A 20,401-nucleotide genomic window follows, 5' to 3' on the forward strand; every position below is an offset into this window, starting at 1 on the left:
GAAGTTGATATCATAATGGATAAGGCTTCTGAAATGAACAAAATAACATACATTAAAGTGTACCCCAGTGATATCAGAGTGGGGCTTGGATTGTAGCACTTTTATACAAACTAATTAACATCTCACTGAACTCAGCTGGTCTGTCTGTAGGATTAAGGTACTTCTAAGAGTCAGTAAAGTGAATCATAACAATAAAAGTTAGCTAGATATGTCCCTGTGTGACTTATCACTGCATAAAGCTGGCACTTTCTTCAAATTACGTTTCCCAGATGCTGACCTTATTTCCTGTATGTTTTCATATGATTCTACATGGAATATAGCAAGAAGCATGTATTCTGTGCTATGGACTGTATGGAATGTTAATTAATTGTGATAAATTGATTTTTACTTTAGTGCGGACTGAAACTATTCCACTTAGTGTGAAATTGTGTTTTACTACTGACATTAAACAAAGAAATGAAGAAGAGGGCTGCTTTTAATGTGCCAACTTTAAAGAAGCTGTACCTATATAGCAATTAGACTTCAATGACTGTACAGCTCCACTCCTTTCCCTCTTGCCCTTCCCCTGAGGACACTTAATACTCTGTAGGAAGAGAATCTTGGCTGGTGTGTTACTCTTATTAAGGTGGGTTGACAGAACTTTAAGGCTACATTTACAGCATCTTAAAATCCCACAGTACTGTCAGATCAATGTAAAGCAGGGCACTGGGAATGACAATGGTGCAACTGCACTTTTGTGAATAGTTCGTGGACCATTGCCCTTGTTTTTACAGAAAGGAAATGGGATACAGAAAAGTGATTTTTGCTCTAGCTCAGGGCAGGTGCTGAAGAAAATACAGAATGGCTACTTAGGAGTCTAGTATGCTGTTTCTTAAGTCATGCTGTGATTTCAGCAAAAGCTGATCTCTCTCTCTGTTCAAGTGTGCTGTAACCTACACCTATGTATAAGGAATTAAGAATATTACAATACCAGTATGGGGTATTTGAGAAACTAAGCATTTTTCAAGGAAAAAACAAAAAGGGTTTTGCAGCTGTTCTAGCAGTAGTATTTATAATCTTGAGCATCCCTTTCTTTCACTGTTTCCCTAAATGAAAATGTATTATTCTGATTATCTATGTTATTATTGCAAGTGCTTTGGAGAAGGGTTATCTGATTCATCAACAAAGCCTCAGCCATGGGAAAAACTGGAGCTGATGAAGGATGACTAGAGGAAAGGTATATGCAATCGTATCTAGATCTGTTTTGTAAACTGTTCCGATCAGGACAAGCAGAAGAAGTGGTCTGTGTGGTTCCAGAAGTGTCAGAGGGAAGAGGTGTTTTCAGGCTTGCTTTCAGCATCAACTTCTATCAGAAATATTGCTGAAGGAAGCCACAGCACAGGCCCAGAACAACGCTATGATAATTCAGAACAACTTAGCTAAAAATCATAGAGCTTTCAGAGGCTTATTGTGCTGGGAATTTCAAATCTGAAAAGATGAGGGGATTAAAACTCTGTGCTTATTTACTTTTGATTTGTGTAATATTTGCTACTGCAGTCAGAAAAGCAAATTGATAAAAACAGTACACAGTAGGAGATAAGCATACACTTGAGGGAACATATGAGCTGGGTATAGGTTAAAAAAACAACATAATTCATTTCCTACATGTTTTGTTTATCTGGGAATATGTTTATATTAATATTAAATATTAGACGTAATCACCTAGTGGTTTGTACATGGATGTGTACTGATAAGCAATGAGTGCTTATAAAGTGAAGGGTGGAATTCTGACATGACTCTGGGATCTGTGAATTTAATTTCTTGGAGAATGGCTTAAATATTATATATACATCTATCCCTCTATATGTTTTATAAATATATACACACATGTGCACAATTATTTTTGTTCTTATCTCAGAGCAAGAAACAATGACTAAGGAGAAATCCCACTACAAATTCTTTGTTACTGGGAATTTCTGTTGCTGGAGTGAAGTTCTCTTTTCAGCAAAGCACATGAAAAATGATTTATTCCCATGGCAATCTTTATCTTGATTGAAACCAAGAGCATGCACCACTATATTTTAGAATAGATTCTCAGCCAGTTTGAATTGTCACAGCACCACTTAAGCCAACAGGTTTATGACAGTATAGATCTTCAGAGAATTTTTCCACATCTGCAGGATCAAAAACCTCAGGATACTAATTACAATTTGAAAACATGCAAGACAAAATTGGAGGAAGAATGGTCTGAAACAGTTTTGGCTCAGTGGCAAGATGAAGTATAAGAAAGTGATCATGCTGGAAGGGGTCTGCAGGTAATTTTGAAATATAATAAGCCAGAAAAAAAGGCCAGAGTGATTCAGAGTTTCATGTTCAGAGGTGGCATGTTTCAGAGTGGTGTAGTTATATTTCTTTTTTCTATCACTGTGGTATAACCTTAGCTGGCACATTGTGTTCAGTCCAGAACACATAACTGCCAGATAGATTTTGATGAACTGGGGCTTGTTCTTAGATGAAAAACAAAAATGATTAGAGAACTGAAAGGATTTTTAACAAAATGTTAATGGAGCCAGGTATTTCAGCTAGCAATTGGAAACTGCCGGCCTGCAAGTTGTGCGAGTATAAATCTTAAGGACTGACAGCAAATGATGGTGTTAAGAGGCAACTAAAATGAAGAGTAGATAGGCAGGTCAAGAGCTAAAAGAAAGCCTAATGAGTCAGATAAACCTGAATAGCCCAAAGCACTAAGGTCTAATTCTGTGCAATTATTCAGACCTCCAAGTCACACTGAATTCAGTTTGATATTTGTTATCTAAATACCTTCATGGTTTCTCAGCAAAGCATGCTAAGCCAAACGATAGCTGATGTGTTCATGTTTTGTCACTTGTATTTACCCAGAGCTGTAGCATAGGTTGACATGTTGGAGCCTGTGAAGACTGACAGCATGCTGTCAATCTAGGAACAGTTTTTGGCAGTGTGAAAAGTCAAAAACAACAGCACAGGTGGTAGGATTAGTGATCAGTAGTTTATTTGTTGCCACTGATGACACTGCCTTCTGCTGACAAGATGTTATGCTGTTCTTGGTTTGAAATGGAGGCCTTTTCTCAATTGTGAGTTGAACATGATCTTCTAATAGCTGAACGTGATTGGCATGGATTGCCTCTGAGGATGGACTCCTCATGCCGAGTCTGAATCTGTGTTTGATTACTTACCCATGACAATAAATCTGGATCCAATGCTCCTGAGAAGGAACTTGTGTCAAAAAAATAGTTGTACATTAAGTCCAGTATGTAATGGTCAACCTTAAAGAAGTAGTTCTGGAGCTGAGGGTGTCAACAATTACACGTATGTCCAGAATGGATGCAATATCAAAGAGCTGAGTTAATAGAAGGTAGATGTTAATTTAGTATCCACACCTAGTTTGCTTAAGGTTTCCTGAAAGGTTGATGTTAAATCTTGTGTTCCAATGACACAAGTGGGATGTGGTTTGCTCTTTTAGATGCTGCTCCTTGCAATAGTGTTAGGTTGTGGAGCACTGAGGCATTACAAAAAAGGAATATCTTTTGGTGGTAGAAGGTCGCTAAGCAGAATGATTTGTGACACTGACTTAGTTGACTGAAAATCTTATTTAGAGCAGTTTTCAGCTACGCTGGCTGATAAAGGGGTATGTTGGCACGGAAACAGCAAAACTTGGATACTGACTGAGGCTGTTGATACCCACAAAAAGGATCAGACATGATCCTTTATCTGCAGAAAAGATGATGGGCAGGTCTTCCTAGGTTTTGATTTCTACACCTTAATGATTTCTTGTCATTCGTTTATAGTCTGATAACAGCTAGTCAGGGACCATCCTGCTTTCCGACAGAAGCGCTGAAGAAATTCAGAGGCAAATGGTATGACACTGGCATCTAGTTACCATCTCCTCTTTTCCTTTCTGTTGGCTTGCTTGCTAGTTGTCTTTTGACTGGTGTTGGCTGTTACTGCTTCTCTTTAGCAAGTATTTTAGAAATACATCATGGAATTATTTGTCTCCATTTTCACTAGAGGTTTTGGTCCTGCCTGCTGCATCTCCCACCTACTGTCCAATATTTTGTTTCTTTGCTGCCAGATAAGAGGTTCTAGTGATGGGGATTTGAGGACACTGTGGTGCCTGTGCCTGGATGTCTTGTCCTTGCTTATCGTTCCACATGCTTTTCTTATGCTGTATTTCTCCTTCCCACTGTTCAATGTGATATTGTACTGGAAATGAGGAAAGGGTGGATACATGTATCAAGGTGTTTGTTAGCATAATTTAAACCATAGGCTGGTATCTAGGAAGTAGCCATATTGAAAAAGTTTCCTTCCGGTAATTTCTGGTGTGGTGGTGTATGATGAACCAAACAGAAACCATGAGATGGACACTTAAAGTAACTTCGGGTAACGTTTCTTATACAGTCCCTTCCTCTTCCATTATATTTTGTCCTTAGATTTTACTAGCTACTTAAAAGGTTTATAGCATCCACAATGCAAAGGCTTAACCATGTAGCTTTTGCATGCGTAGGCTTTTCATGAGGCCTTAAAATAACTTTATACAAGAAAGCTAAAACATACTCTGGAGTGAGCTCTATGTTAAAAGGGAAAATAAACATTTGGTATTTCATTACAGAATTATACGATACAGGGGTGAGTAGAGTGAGACTACAGTGAAATACAGAATGCACTTTCCAGAAGGAATATAGGTTTAAAATAAAAAGAAAGGATGGATACATTATGTTGTCCTGTGGGTAATATAGTTTGGTTGCTGAGGCTGATGGGTAACTTGGCACAGTATAACACGTATGTTGTTTTAAGCCAATAGTTCAGTCAAATACATACTTATAGGTGGCTATCTTCCTTGCAGTGCTGTTTATGCTACCAGTGTTCCAGGAAAAAGACTGCAACCACCCCTGCCGTAGAGCCTTAAAAAATTGAGGTCAACTGTATTTTAAAGTTATTTGGCTTTTTATTAATGAATAAAGCAGTAATGGATCTCCCTTTCTTTCTCTCACCAAACCCAAATTAGTCTACTGCAGTCCTTTACCTTCTCCATTGCATTAGCTGTACGAGCTTAAAGCAAACAAATGCTTCCTGGACTCAGGCCCACATAAATCTTGTTTATTTTGTGAAGCTCCTGGAGGAACACAGAGCTGAGGGCACTAAGCACACTGTAGGGGACCTTGAGGGTATTTTTTCTTGTTTCCAAATGTTGTCAGAGTTGCCACAGGAGCATCCCACAAATGTGAGTGGAAAGGATGATGGCTTTGTGTTGCAAAAGGAGAGGCAGATGGCCACAAGATAACCCTGTGAAGACAAGTACTTCACAATTGGCAGGTATTTAAAAACTTTCTGCCCATATGGTGGGGTCTTGGGTTCTTATGCAGGGGAGCCATTTGCCCCCACCCAGGGAGAGCCAGTGCAGAGCTGAGTCCAGCAGAGCTCACTGTGGATGCAGGCTCAGGTGCTTATTCTGCGGACTCTCTACACAGGGCTGAAAACGATGTTGCAAGTGAAAAAGCCCTGCTCATGCACAGGTAAAATATAAAGACAGTGCTGAGAAATCACTGTTTGGTCAGGTGATTTACTGTGTCATTTGCACAGGAACAGGCAACAAACCATCATGCACTGAAGCTTCAGAAAAACAGATCACAGTAAACTGTTCTTTATAAGGATGGGACTAGTATTCCCTCTGGTTTTGATTTATACTCCAGTAACTGAAACTTTATTCAAGGAAATACTGATGAAAAAGGAGGTGGAAGAATTAATTCTTGTAGAGTACCAGCCAAAGCACTCGTGTTACAGCCCTCTCCAGGGAATGGAGTGGCTTTGTGCAGGGATGATGGAAAAGGCTCATGCTCCAGAAACCCCTTTTCAGAGCTTTTTCAGTCTCAGCCACCTGTACTGGTGCTGCAAAGAAAAACTTTGACCAGAACACTATTCCCTACCCCGCTATTCCTTTCTGGCTGACAGCTGCAGAAACCTGGGCAGCCCCTGTCTTCCCAGAGGCTCATGAATTTTGTGTATAATCCCTGACGGGGTGAGTCTCTGCATGCTTCTACCTCTGAAGTGGTGTGCCTGCAGGCAGTTCCTCAGCACAGTAAATGCTGTTGAGCATTGGCTACTGGGACAATCCAGCCAGCTGGCCTCAGCATTTCGGTCTGGGCATAAACTCTGTCAATATACAGTGTTTCTGTGGTCCTTCTCAACTTTGTTTCTGTTCCTGCTGTTTTATTGGGAAACTGGCTTTGGAACTATAGGGAACATACTCTGTACATACAGAGAAAAAGATTTACTGTTGGTCTAATAAATATCATAACTGATTAATCAAAATTCAGCAAGCATATTCTTAGTCTTATCACAGTGATATAGATAATTCTGGTCCATGATAATACAGAAAAAGCCTCACACACTCGGAATCTTTGTTTGAAAAGGTCTTTTACTAACATTTATCCCTTTTCTCTGGTATCAGACTGTCACAGCACTATCAAAACTACCCGGCTGCAACAAGGCTTTTACCATCCCATACCAGGTTAACTTCAGTAAGTAGTTCCTGAGCCTTGCCGCAGCACAGCCACCAGCCCCCCACAAGGTTTGAGAAGTCTATCTACTGTGTGAGCTGTTTCTTCATCATCTTCAGGCCAGTCCACCCTGCTTCTTGCCTCTGCTGCATCCAGAGTCTTCCTTCTCCAGCTCCACTTCCAGCCAGCCTCTCCTCATCCGGGCCCCCTCCTCTGAGGGCCTCTCCTTGTCTCTCCTACATCTGGACCACTCACTCTCCTCCCTCTACTTCTTCTGGATCTCTTCACCTGGTGCTCCTCTTCCATCCCCCTTAGAGCTACTTAACTACTTAGCAGGAACCAGCCACAGCTGCACCTTACCCACATCAGCCAACCTCCCCATCCCAAGCCAGCCCACAGCTGTATATTATCAATGTTAATTAACCTGCTTCATTCCTTTATAATTCTTCTATATCAGACTTACTACTCCAGGGTCCCTGGCTCCCAAGATTCATAGTTTGTGCCTTTCTCAGGCAGGATGGGAAGGGTGTGTGTGTTAAGTACAGGTCATCAGAGTTCTGGTGAATATCTCATGAGGCACTTGATGTTCATGGCAGTGGTCCCTTCTTCCTCCTGAGAACTGGGATCCACTCAGTCTTGGTTTTGTGAATTTTCAGTATGTCATAGGCACATGATCTCCCATACCTTTATTGGTTCATAGACTGTGTTGTAACAGTTATTAATACAAAAGATAGAAATACCTCCTGCCAAAGAGAGTAATTGCCTCTCTTCACAGGAGTCTACACACAAGTAATTTTTGGTGATGTGCTCAGCTGGACAACTTGTGTATAATTTTAACCTGTGTAGGCTGTGCTCTCAGACCAGACCTCCCAGAGGTGTTGTGTTGTATCTGGTAGAAATCTGTCAAATAAATTGCAAACAGATACTGTTGAAATCTCATTCAGGAAATTTAGGTTTGTAGTAGGAAGCATAAAACACATAAAACTGGGGCTTAGCTAGATCCATCTCACATGAATATGTTATCGGACTGAGGGACTTTGGAAGTGAAGGCAGCTTTGTTGAGTGGACTTGGCTTCAGATCTGTCAGCTAATGCTCAGCCAACAAGTCCATGTCTTTGCATTGGCTTGGAAGGCAGAGAATAAATTACACTGGACTTTGGTACCTAGTGGCCTTGGACTATAGTCACACTTTTTGCATAAAAATATGTGTCACTTGTACTATGCTGTGATCCAAGCATATCCTGAACAATCTGAAGTGACTGTGAAACAGAGATTTTACTTGATGTGCTGGTTTTGGCTGGGATAGAGTTAATTTTCTTCCTAGTAGCTAGCATGGTGCTATGTTTTGGATTTGTGCTGGAAACAGTGTTAATAATTCAGGGATGTTATTGTTGAACAGTAGGCTGGGGATACACAAGAAGCAGAGAGGAGACACAGCTGGGACAGCTGACTCCAACTGACCAAAGGGATAGTTCTTGCTATATGACAACATACTTGGCAATAAAACTACGGGAAGGTTGGCGGGGGGATCTCTGCTCGGGGACTGGCTGGGCATTGGCCAGTTGGTGGTGAGCAATTGTTTTAATTTGTATCACTTGGTTGTCTTGGCTTTTATTTCTCTTGTTTTATTTTCCTTTCCCCCCTCTATTTCCCTTTTTGTTCCCTATTGTTATTACTACTATTTTATTTAAATTATTAAACTGTCATTATCTCAACCCACAAATTTTCTCACTTTCAGCCTTCCAATTCTCTTCACCCCATCCCACTGCAGGAGGAGTGAGTGAGCTGCTGTGTTGTTCTTAGATGCCAGCTAGGGTTAAACCACAACACTTGAGCTTCTATTCCGTAAGTACTCGGGCGGAGGATTTATTACAGTTTGGGGTAATGACCCGTCTGTTATGGATCACAGTCGATCATTATAATTTTGAAGTGAAAAATGAAGCACAGTTGAAAAGATTTGTTTTTCCTTCCAACACATTTGTACCTCTCCCATTCAGATTATAGAATTTCAATAGAAGGCTGGAAAATGTTTCTGCAGATACAGTGTCATGTTGAAATAGCATCCTCTCGATAAGGTTTATTTGCTCACTATTAAGTGTGGGGTTTTTTTCAAATCAGAAGTAGAGCGGTGACTGTCTTCTGCAGTTTCATGAACATTACAGGGACCTCCATGTAAGATGAGCCCTTAGAGATGGCAAAACATGTTTCATATCACAACCTAGCTGTGGGAAGCATTGACATGTGAAAACATGTGGAAGGTGCAAAACTTTGACAAAAGCTGTAAGACACTTTAAAAGGAAGAAGGAGATGAAGTAGGGGAGGAAATAAAGATTAATTTTTCTTTCTGTGGAAAATGGGAGGAGTGTGGTGTCCTAGTGTGGTTGCTGTGCTACTCACCAGTGGCTGTCACAGGCTTCTTCACAGGGTTTCCCTCTGAGCATGAGGCAACTGTTGAGACCTGGCTCCAGACAGAGGCACTTCAGTTTAGGGTAAGCAATGTGTTTCTGTGTTGTCTAAGGCATCCCTGTGGGGCTGGTGGATAAGACACAGGCCCTATGGGACACCTGACCTTGAATGTCAGCTGGAGACTGTGAGTGATACCCCAAATTCTTCAAGAGAGCAGGCGGCACAAAGCAGTGCTCCTGCAGAGCCAGCTGCCTCCATCTTGCACTGTCTCTGCTGCTCCAGGGGAGCTGATTGCCCACTGCGGTGCCACAGGCAGGCAGGGATTCTCCAGGTGGACCTTTAACAGACCAGAGGTGATGGCTACGGGGAAACGTAGCAGCTCTGCCAGCACATCACTTCTGTGTCGTCTTCTGGCTTTATTTACATGTACTTCTCAGCTTACCAAACAGCGAGAAAACATGAAAAGGTTGTCAGTGCATTGAAAATACAGCTTCTGATGTAAAAAGATTTTAATATACACCATTTATTAACAGGTAGGCTAGACTCTCACAGAATGATCAATATAGATCCATTGATTTCCATGGATTAACAGTAGCTAGTATGTCTTGGAAATTATTTTCAAACTTCCTTTTTAAAAACACATACATTGTTTTGTTCTCTTCTTTAGTATTGATAAGAATCTCCTCAGCAGAGGAGAAATTGGTTTAATAAATGACTATATACAAAGTGCTGTCAAATGTACAATGTAACAAACGACAGGAAATAGAGGACATTCTTCTTTCACCTATAGTAATTTTAGGAGTTGCTTGTAACTATAACAGGCACTAGATTTTCAGCGAGAAATGAGATTTTCATTTTCATGGTGCCTCTTCAATTTCTAGAGCTAAGCTTTTAATATTTTTTTTCCCAGCATTTGTTTTAAATATAGAGCATTTAATGACAGTTTGAAAAATTGTATTTGCTTTCATATGATTTATTTATTTGTGAATTATTTGATAGGTTACACAAAAAAGACAGTATATACTTTTATTACCCATATTAAGTATGCTCAGAGTGTACTAAGGAAATCATAAAATATACAATATATCTTACATGACTGCAGTAATTCACAAAGCCATTGTGAGTTTCCCAGGACTGAGAGGGCATGGGGAAAACCAGATTGTCTTGAGCAAACTCAATGAACAGGGTATCAAACTGATGAGTTTAAATAAGGAGGAGGTTTAAATTCAGAGAGACAATATGATGGAATGCCTTTGTAGCTTTTTAGGCATGCTTAAAGCACCTTTCACCCCACCTTCTTACATTGGTACATTTTCCTGTCTGGTTTCCACCAGCTCTAATACAGGTCCTCCTAAGTGCTGTTGATGAGATTGTGCTGACATGGAGAGAAGCAGAGATGAATCCAACTACTTTTTCTAGTAGTCTTCTCCCTTTTTGAATGAGAAAATGTTCTGGTTTAAACTGAACTTGTGCTGTTGGTCTGGTACAAAATCCAAACTTGAGAACTGTGCTCTTGGACTCTTTTTCTACACATCTATCCCCAGGACTTAGTTCTTGAATTTGATATTAACATCGATGGGATCCGCAGCATTTCTAACAGGTATTTCTCATCATTCAACATGCTCCCCAGGTCATTTCCATTTCAGAACATCCTGGGATGTTTTTCCTTGTGCAGAACTTCATTTGATCTTACAGCCTGCCCATTCACTATCATTAGGACAGGGAAAAACATCTACACACCAATCTCCCACAGACTGTTAATGCTAATATGTGACACCAGTCTTCGTGCTTTACAAGCAATCTCTTCTCTTACATTATGAAGGGAAAAGAAGCCTCTCCACATAAAACCCTGGGCTACCAACTGCAGGGCAATAGCTATTGCTGCAGGAGGTGCACTGCTGCAGAAGTGCCGCTGGCTCCTTCACTTTCAGCCTTGAGCCCCTTCTGAATGAAGCCTGCTTCCATGCTGAAATGTATCTCGCTGTCTTCCATGATCGGCACACCCTGATGAATTAAAAGGGCTCTGTTATGATAGAAAGTCATTGAAGTGAGAGGGCTGCACAACAAGCAGCCATCACCAAGCTATTAGAGATCCTGCATTTCTTCCGAAAGTCTGAATTCTCAGTACTAAGATTCTGACAGCGTGACCTTTTTGAGAGCTGCGTAAAATCAATGGAAGGAGCTAGAGAAAGTGACTTTGAGAGAGACATTTCTTCTCTTTCTGCATCTGTACTTAACACAGGAGGTCAAATAACAGTATAAGCCAGGGCTCTGTGGAGAAACTGTAGATAGATGGCAGAAGAAGAGTATAAATGTTTCTGTCATTCTTGTCTTGGGTGCACAAAACTGCCCACAACCTTGAGGGAATGGTCATGGTTAGCATATCCGTCATAGCTTAGAGCATTCAAAGCATCAAGGTCAAGACAAGAAAGCATCACAACCCAGCAAGCCTCACAGTTGATAGATTGCTTAATTACCTCAGTTCTAGGATAAATAAAACCCAGAACCATTCCCAGGAGATACTTTGTAGAAGCTGGGCTGACAAAGATACAGTCAAGTATGGCAAAAATGGCAAAGATCTGATAAGATCAGTGTGTTAGAAAAAAAGAAACAATAAAACTCTAATGACTACAAAGCCTCTCTGCTCTGTCCTTAGATACATTGTGCATTTGACAGGTACTTAGGAATAGAACAAGATAGAAGTCTTTATGAACTGTCGCTATTGGTAACTCATCAAATGTGAAGAAAAATGTCTGGTACCTTTGACAGTTGTTTCTCACAAATATCCAGCATCTGGGCTGGACTGATTACATTCATGCCTCAAACATAAAAATTGAGATGCTGGAATGAAATTTTCTAATAGGCAGCAGAGATTATGGTGAATTGATGCCATCCAGGGAAGAGGTTTCTCAATTAATCACACAGAAAGAGAGAAGGAAAAAAAAAATTCAGTGCCCACTAACTCTTAGAATTGAAAGTGGTATTAAGTATGCAATTGCTGGAGTTACTTAATTAAGGAGGAGACTGTTTCCTCTGAATCCTGACTCAGGTTGTGTGTGTTGAACCTGGAAATAATGTTGTGAGACAGATTATTGTTTTTAATTTTCTCCTTTGCAGACAGTGACAAAAATGAGGGTGATGGGAAATAATTTCTCCCAACACTCTGCCAAAGGTGTTTTCCTTAGAGACCATAATACCTTTTTATAGCTGCAGTTACATTGCCCTAATTTATACCAGAAAAAGGACAGCTCAGTTTTGACAACTTTGGAAATGCTGATAGTTTTATGAGGGAAGTTTTTCATTTACTCTTTTATGTGCTGAGGGGAAGGAGGGGTGTCATGGTTTAACCCCAGCTGGCAACCAGGCACTTGCTCACTCCCCCTCACCCAGAGGGGTGGGGAGGAGGATCAGAAAGGAATGCAAAACTCAAGGGCTGAGATGAGAACAATTCAATAGGTAAAGCAAAAGCCGCACACCCAAGCAAAGCAAAGCAAGGAATTCATTCCCCACTTCCCTGGGCAGGCAGGTGTTCGGCCATCCCCAGGGCAGCCGGGCTCCGTCACACGTAACGGTTACTCGGGAAGACAAACGCCGTAATGCCAAATGTCCCCCCCTTCCTTCTTCCTCCCCCAGTTTATATACTCAGCATGATGTCATACGGTATGGAATTCCTCTTTGGCTGGCTTGGGTCAGCTGTCCTGGCTGTGTCCCCTCCCAGTTTCCTGTGCCCCTCCAGCCCTCTGGCTGGCAGGGCCCAAGGAACCGAAAAGTCCTTGGTTTAGTATAAACATCACCCAGCAACAACTGAAACCATCAGTGTCATATCAACATTGTTCTCACACCAAATCCAAAACACAGCACTGCACCAGCTACTAAGAAAAAAACTAACTCTATCCCAGCTGAAATCAGGACAAGGGGACAAAAATCTTGGCCACAGTTTCTTGCTAACACTTCTCTATTTTAAATAGTAATGGGCCATGTACTGGTCCTAGTGAACCCACAGGTCAAGTATAGCTGTAAACTGATTCTCCCAAGAAAAAGGGAAAATATAGGCTCTGGATAGGCCTCTAAAATTTCTGGCTGTTTTAGATACATTCCTTGTATCGGGGATAAAAATGGCAACTAAACCTCCTCCATCCCCACCTTCTAGAAGAATTTGTTCATGGGATTTTATACTCACCTGGACCACAAAGATTTTGTGAGAGGATCTCTGAAGAAGACAGAGTTACAGGACTCTGCAAAGGGCAGAAAAAAGCTGTAGAACAAATGATGTATAGAGATTTTAGGCTAGCAAATTAGTGAGGGGTTTTTATAATGCATTCTGCAGCAAGGAAGAATTCTTCCCTGCAGGAGGTGGAGAAAGACACCTTCAGACTTTCTGTGTCTCAAAGGAAAAAAACAAGAGGAGGAAGAGGTGTTATTAGTTTGATGACATTGGAGAGAATGCAAGCATTAACGGCTGGAGTATTGTATCACAGGAGTACAGGATTGCTTTAGCATCATGGCAGTAATATCATCTATCGGAAGACTATGGAATGGTGGAACAAAATATTTCTGGTTTGTTAGGGCTGAAGGTTAATATTGTTTTGCATGTTTTGGAGGTGCAGTGTCAGAGTTGAGTTCAAGTTGTAAGTTATATTTGTGTGAGCTTGGGCCCTTTACAGCCAATTGAGCTGCAAGGCTATCTCTGGTCATTTGGGCAGAATAAAAAAGGACAACCTAAGGGGTGTTGTCTTTATTATGTTCTGGCATTGGACTGGTGCTGGGAGCTGCCCTAACCTTGATAGCCTTATGTACACCTAACCTTATCTTTGACCTCACTTTGCCTGGGAGAGAGCTCTTTACTGATGCCTGAGGCACTGGAATCACAGCCATCTCCCTTAGTGTAGGACCTCTAAAGAGAGGTGAAGCAGGGGTGAAGGGTGACAATTAGTCAGGGTCTTTCGCCAGAGGGGAACTGGCTTATTTCAAATGTCACTTGTCACAGTATAGAAGCACCTGTAGGATAAGGTGGAGATTAAAAACATCCAAAAATATCTCTTACCCTCTCCCCTTTGTCCATATGTATGCAGAGCAGTCACAGGTGTATGTGGAGGGCAGGGTTAATTAGTGTAATCCTAATATACATAGTTTATTATCTAACTTATAGCAAGGTCTTCAGTAACTCATCAGAGGTAAGGGAGAACAAGGCAGGAATGTGGCAAGGAATGAACTTGTGGCTTTATGTGGTACACAAGGTGATGCTGAGGCAATGATACTCCCAAGTAGCCCTTTACCCTCCTCCATAAATCACTGAATGTACCAATTTATGTTCATTTGGGCCTTAACTATGAAGTTCTACTAAATAATCCTAATTAAATCTAATTTATTTTGCTTGCTCATTTAACTTATGAAAATAAGTATAAATCCCATGTGATTATACAAATAATTATGTGATATCTATAAATATATTTTTTTCTTGCAAAGCGAGATAAGCTGTAGTAGAGATTTTATGTGCTGTTTTGGAATATCAGTGTCATTACATCTGTTCCCATATTAAGGGTGTGGAAGACAGTGCTTCTTATTTCTGTACTGAAGTAGCTGAAGCAATCAAGCTTTCTAGTGTGGGCAAGTGCTGATAACAAAGAACTTTCTTTTGTCCCTGCGTAGTGGCTATTTGTGATTCCCAGGAGGGTTCAGTCTCTGAAGGTGGCAATGTCCATACCACAGGGGGAAAAAAATAAAAATAAAAATAAAAAAAAGGCCAGATGAATGCATCTAAAGCTATATACATCCGTCCATATATGCTTTTACCCCTTGGGATCAGCCAGAAAACCCCAGGTGAAGGTGGTATGTTTGGACTAGGATTGAGTTTCTACGGACATGTAACTGAGTCTGTACGGTAAGCCATCCTGTCGGCTCAGCACTGCAAGTGAGTTGGGTGCATTCTCATTTGTCACCTAGGAGTAAATCATGCTTTTAGATGTCTGCCTTTCAAGGCACAGACTGTTTGTTGCTGCAGAGATGCCAGAGGAGATGCCATGGGAGATTTGTTTCAGGTTCCTGCCTTGTTCATGTGTCTGTAGCCTTGAGTTAACTATCAATTTACTGGAGTTAAAGCAGGGTTGCTAAGAAAAGTCACCTGCTAAACCACACAATAGATGGCTTACACATGCACACTGTGCTGAACAAGTAAAATAGAAGAGACTTATTTTTCACAGATAGCTGTGCCTTCTTGCAGATCATGCTGCACTTGGCAAAGTGGTGTTTATGAAAGCAGTGCTCTGCTGGGATTTTGGAGTCCAGATATGCAGCCATCAAAGAACCAGCTTTTTCCTGGAAATGTTTCCTGCTGTATGGGCTTTCTTTAGCCTTGGGCTGTACCCTTGGCAAACATCTGTCTTCTGCAAATGACCTTATATCGTGAACAGAGTTTCATTTTAGGGGCTGGAAGCCCATTCCCTTCTTTCAGGGCTGATCCACCATACCTAATGTGTTCCCAGCAAAGGTTTGAATGTCCTGGCTTTAACATCCAGTGGACAACATTCTGAAGTCTCCCTGGCAATCTCACGCTGTGTTCATCAAGTGATGAACTTAAGTGATGGCTTGCTTTCTTGAAGATGCCTAAGAAGTAACTGAAGACAGTGTCATTCTTACTACCAAACTTAGGTTTCTTTGTGTAGAGTCTCTCAGGACAGAATTGAAAATGCAAAGATGCAAACAGCTATTTAATTGGTATTAACGTAGGCACATAAATGATCTCATTTTAAACATGGGAAGCTGGGATAATCCTTACAGTCTGGTAGTAAACTACGTTACCAAGTCTGTATTCAGCTTGCATTTGTGTTCACTGCTTCCTCCTCTTCCTAGTGTATGAAGACTGCCCTGCTGATATTTTACCTTAGGAATATCAGAAAAGATGAGCCTGAGCTTGTAACGTTTCTCTAGAGCTTCTGAATGACCCTTTGGAGTTGTCATCAGAGCTGTTTATATTTCTCTTTCCTAACTATGAGAGGTCAAGGTCTTCACAGAAAAAAAAATCATTCATTATCTAGTGTACTTCTGGTCAAAAACAGGTTGAACAAATCACAAATGCTTTAAACAGACATGCAGAAAATTATTTTCCATCTATGTTAATCATGTGTCACTGCTCTGAAGACTCAGTTTCTTTCTCTTCACCCAAATTCCAGTAGTTCTCAAAGAAAACGGAAGTTTCTGAAATGTGTGTACACATATACATAAGAATGTGCAAATTGCTGCCAATATGTTTCTTTTAAAAGATGTGATGTTAGCTTAGTTCTCCACAGCAGTGAAAGGGAAAAGCTATTTTCGCCTTAGCTCAGTCATTTCAGTGATGGCAACTAAGTTATTTCATAGTACTCATTTTTAGACTTAAATTGGGGGTGAAGTTAGCAGACAAATGAGACTGTAATGGATTAGGCATCAGAAAAGATTGGAAAATACAAATAAAGATGCATATTTTATCTGGTGTTTTTCCCCTCTGTGTAGCTATTTCATGTTGAAGCGATCTGTTTTGTAACTGAGTTATCTCTGGAACTTTTCCAGTGTTTAAATTAATAATTTTTTAAAATTTGACCTGGCTTAAGACTATTTCACCTTTTCAAAATATATCTTCAGATAATCAGAGTTTCCAGATGAAGCAGAACAACATGCAGTACTTTCTGGAGGGGAAAATGTTATGATCCAGCTTTGCAATTTTCTAAATGTTTTATGACAGACAGTAAATGTAGCTGACTGACTCATGCAGCAGGTACAAGTAATATATACCAGGGTGTGCATTCATCAGTCAACACTTTTAAACACTTAGGAGTTGTGGATTTTTACTTTTCTTTAAATTTTGGGGGTATTGGTTAGTTACTTTGACTCTGCAGTGAAATTGCATCCATTTCAGAGGTACTGTATACTAAACTCAGTAGCTTTGGCGAGATTCTTTGAAAAGGGCATATTACCAGAGGGATAAAAGGTGATATTGTGCAGACTTAACCAGCCCTAAGACTGCAGGGCTGGGGACGAAGGATGTCAAAAGGATGGGAGAGTCTGAAGCTCTCTCAAAGAGTGACTGGTGAAAGGTGCTCTCTACTAAAGAAATGTTTCAGCTGCTGGACTATTTTGGGGAACACTGGGATAAAGAAATCATCAAGATGTCTTAGAGTTTTCTTCAAAGACTTTTTTTTTTTTTTTTTTTTCTGTCTCCTTGGTAGGATATGCAGTTGCACTGCAGTCCCTACCAGACTTCAAATCTGGAGAAAACCAGTATTCTTTCATGCTGACAAAGTACAGGCAGAAAAGAATAAAGGCTTTTAAATCCATTTTCTTTACGAAGATGGCTTAAAGTTATACTTTAAATTCTTCCTGTTTTGATTTTCTGTATTAGAAACGTATTTGAAATTTACACTTACTTTTTTTAAAAGCTCTTGGAATGATTGAAAACCAGACATAAAATGTATGTATGTGATTAACATCTGTTTGACTGAAACAGTTGGTAGAAAATCTTTCTTTGTCAAATGTTCACCAATTCCTATCTTTTAAACTGCGGCTAAGAAAATTATGCTGTACTTAATCTTTGAAGCATGTAAAAAGTAAGACACAGACTAAAAAAAAGTCATGTAAGTAGGCACTGACAGCAAAAAAACACCCAGTGGCCAATACCTGACTTGATTTTTTCAAGGGAAGAAACAGCAAAATAAAGATTACTTCAAGCCTTGTTTCAGCTGCTTTTATACATTACATAGAAACATGAAGGAACCCAAAAACATTTGTCTTCTGTTTGCCAGTTACATTTTGAAACTGTTTTTGAAACAGGCAATTGTTTGAACTTTTTCAAATAATGTTTGAGTTGGTGAAAAGGTAAGTAGTTAGGATAGTAGGAAATAAGTCTTATAGCTGGAAAGTAATTTCATATATTGCAGGTGGGCAGATAAGGAAAATATTTTTTCAGGGGATGGTTCTTTGATAAAAATAATAAACCTCTGATATAATTAGTGCCGTACTTGCTGGTATAAAAAATTATTAGGAATCCACTCTGGTATTTCTCTCGTTTTCTTCTGCTCTTGATTGAGTTGCACTTCTCAGATTTGCTGATAAGGTCTCGCTTCTTGCTATGCGATGGCCAAGGGTCTCATTCTGCTTCAGACACTTTCCTGCTGAGACACTGTGACACAGAACAGGCCTTTTAAATAATGCCAGAATTTTCTATAAGGTCAGTGAAGAATCTTATTCAAGACACTCTTCATGTCAGGCAGAGGAACAATACTGCAAATTATATGAATAGTCATATATTTTTTGGCATCCTAGTGGGATTTTTTTTCCCTGATTATTAAACTGTCCTTTCTTCTGAAAGATTCTCCTGAGTACGGATCGGCAGCCCTAGTTTAGATGGTGGCAGTAAGTCACTTACTGGTGGTAACTACATAGGCATGAGAGTGTGTGTGCGCACTGAGAGGTCTGTATTCCCCTCTCTAACACTGCCCGCTGTAAAGTTCCTTACCCTGTGATGCAGCCATAAACCTGTTCAGCCTCCACCACCCACACCACCCCAAATCCTAACTGGGATTTTTTTTTTTCTTCTCTCTGACTTTATGAACACTTTTATCACTGGGTAGAACACCTATTGCCTTTTGTCTCCTGATTTGATTTGATTTTTGGACACTGTCACTTATATGTTAGACTATGTTAACATATGTTAACATATGTTGGAATAATTATCTTACTGGTGCATATTTCAGTGACATTCCCTTTGAGCGCTGCTCCTAAATTATGAAAGCTGCTGCTTTAACAGTGTCGCTCACACGAGATTCCATTGCATATTGAACAAAGAAATCATTAAAGGGGCTCTTTCTAGCACTGTGTCTATGAGAATGGTGTCAACAGCACTGGCCACAGCATATGACACCTCCTCTCCCTTTCTGTACCGGTGGAAGGGATCCAGGCTGAGCTGGGGGAGCCATGCAGCTGTCTCCTGTCAGCAGTAAGAGGCAGCCTCCCGGTGTGCTGGTGTCCTTTCAGCATGTCTAGGCTGTTAGGGCTGAGATCTGACACTATGTGGTGTTATTCATGGAAATAAGCCTGCCTCTTCCCTGTCGAAGGACTGTATTTTCTCTGGGACAAAATTGCCTCCTCCAAAAGTGAGTTTGGAGAGGAGAAATTCTGCACCCCTGAGCACCTGGATGCAGATGTGCATTGGTGTAAAGGACTGAAGGCTGTGGGTTGATTAGCATTGATAACATGCAGCTGTGGCCTTGCCTCAGCGGCAGTGGGTTGATTGACACGGATGATGTGCAGCTGTAGCTCGTTCAGCTACGTGGTTAAATAGCCCTGAGGAGGGTGGGAGAGGGGCTTGGATGGAGGAGGAGTGGTGTGGTCTGTCCTCTGGAGGAAGGAGATACAGCACAGACAGTAGAACCTGACCAATGGTAAAGCATTGTTGCAGCCTACTAGTTTGTTTGTGCTGTAACACATTGGGAATTCAACTTCTGAAAGACCCTTTTCTCTCTAACTTGGCTATCCTAAGATATGCTATGTGGTGAAGCACAGATATAATTTTGCCTCCCTCCATAGTATCCCCCTATTACCATTTCCTATAGCAGAATGCCTGGGAAGGGAAGCGGTTTTCCCACCCATCTTTCTTGCTCCTTTTCCTCTTTCCCATTGCCTGTCAATGGACCGGTGCAGGAGAACAAGGTTGTCATAACATAAAATGATGTGAATGGCCTCGGTTCATTTATCTCAGTAGCCTGTCTTTAAAGGATGAGTAGGGAAGAATAAGAACTAGGCAAGCATCCTTCACCTTAAATGTTCCCAGCTTCCAGCTATTTTCATCTTCCAGGATTCCCTGACCCTGTTGAGTTTCATTTAGCAGCACCCCACAGATCAATTGCATCTCCAGATGTTTTTGCATTTGTATCTTTTGGCAGGGGATCTACCATCCAGTTGTAATATGTTGCATGAAAAAATGTTTTTACCTTCATGTTTAATTGTCTCCGATCAACCTCATCTTGTGGCCCCTAATTTTTGCATGGGAGGAGGCAGTGAAGGTCCAATCTTTGTCTGCCCTTTTGGAAACTCTCTTGATTTTGTAAACCTCAGCTGTATCTCCCTGCCAGCTGAAGAGTCCAGCCTGTCCTTTGAATGGAAGTGGTTCCATACCTTGGATTTCTCTGGTGCCTTCCCCTGAGCCTTTCACAGTTCTACCACATTTGGTTTGTGTGTTTCTTTTTCACGCATGGGAACCAAAAGGTATGGGTCTGATCTGGCATGACACTTTGTTCTCTGTTTCTTTTCTTGTAATTTCTAGCATTTCTTCTCGCTGCCTGAGCTGCCTTAAGTGTTGAGCTGGTGTTTCCATGGTACTTTGGATCCCAGCCCCACTTCTGACTGACCTTTGCTGACTTACTATAGATCTTTTGGCTGAAATAACCTCTAAAATAACTATGTGTGAAAGCTCTGTACATCATCCACAATTTTTGTGAATCGGTCTGTATGTA

The sequence above is a fragment of the Falco biarmicus genome, chromosome 2 (assembly GCF_023638135.1).
Source record: "Falco biarmicus isolate bFalBia1 chromosome 2, bFalBia1.pri, whole genome shotgun sequence".
Taxonomy (NCBI): domain Eukaryota; kingdom Metazoa; phylum Chordata; class Aves; order Falconiformes; family Falconidae; genus Falco; species Falco biarmicus.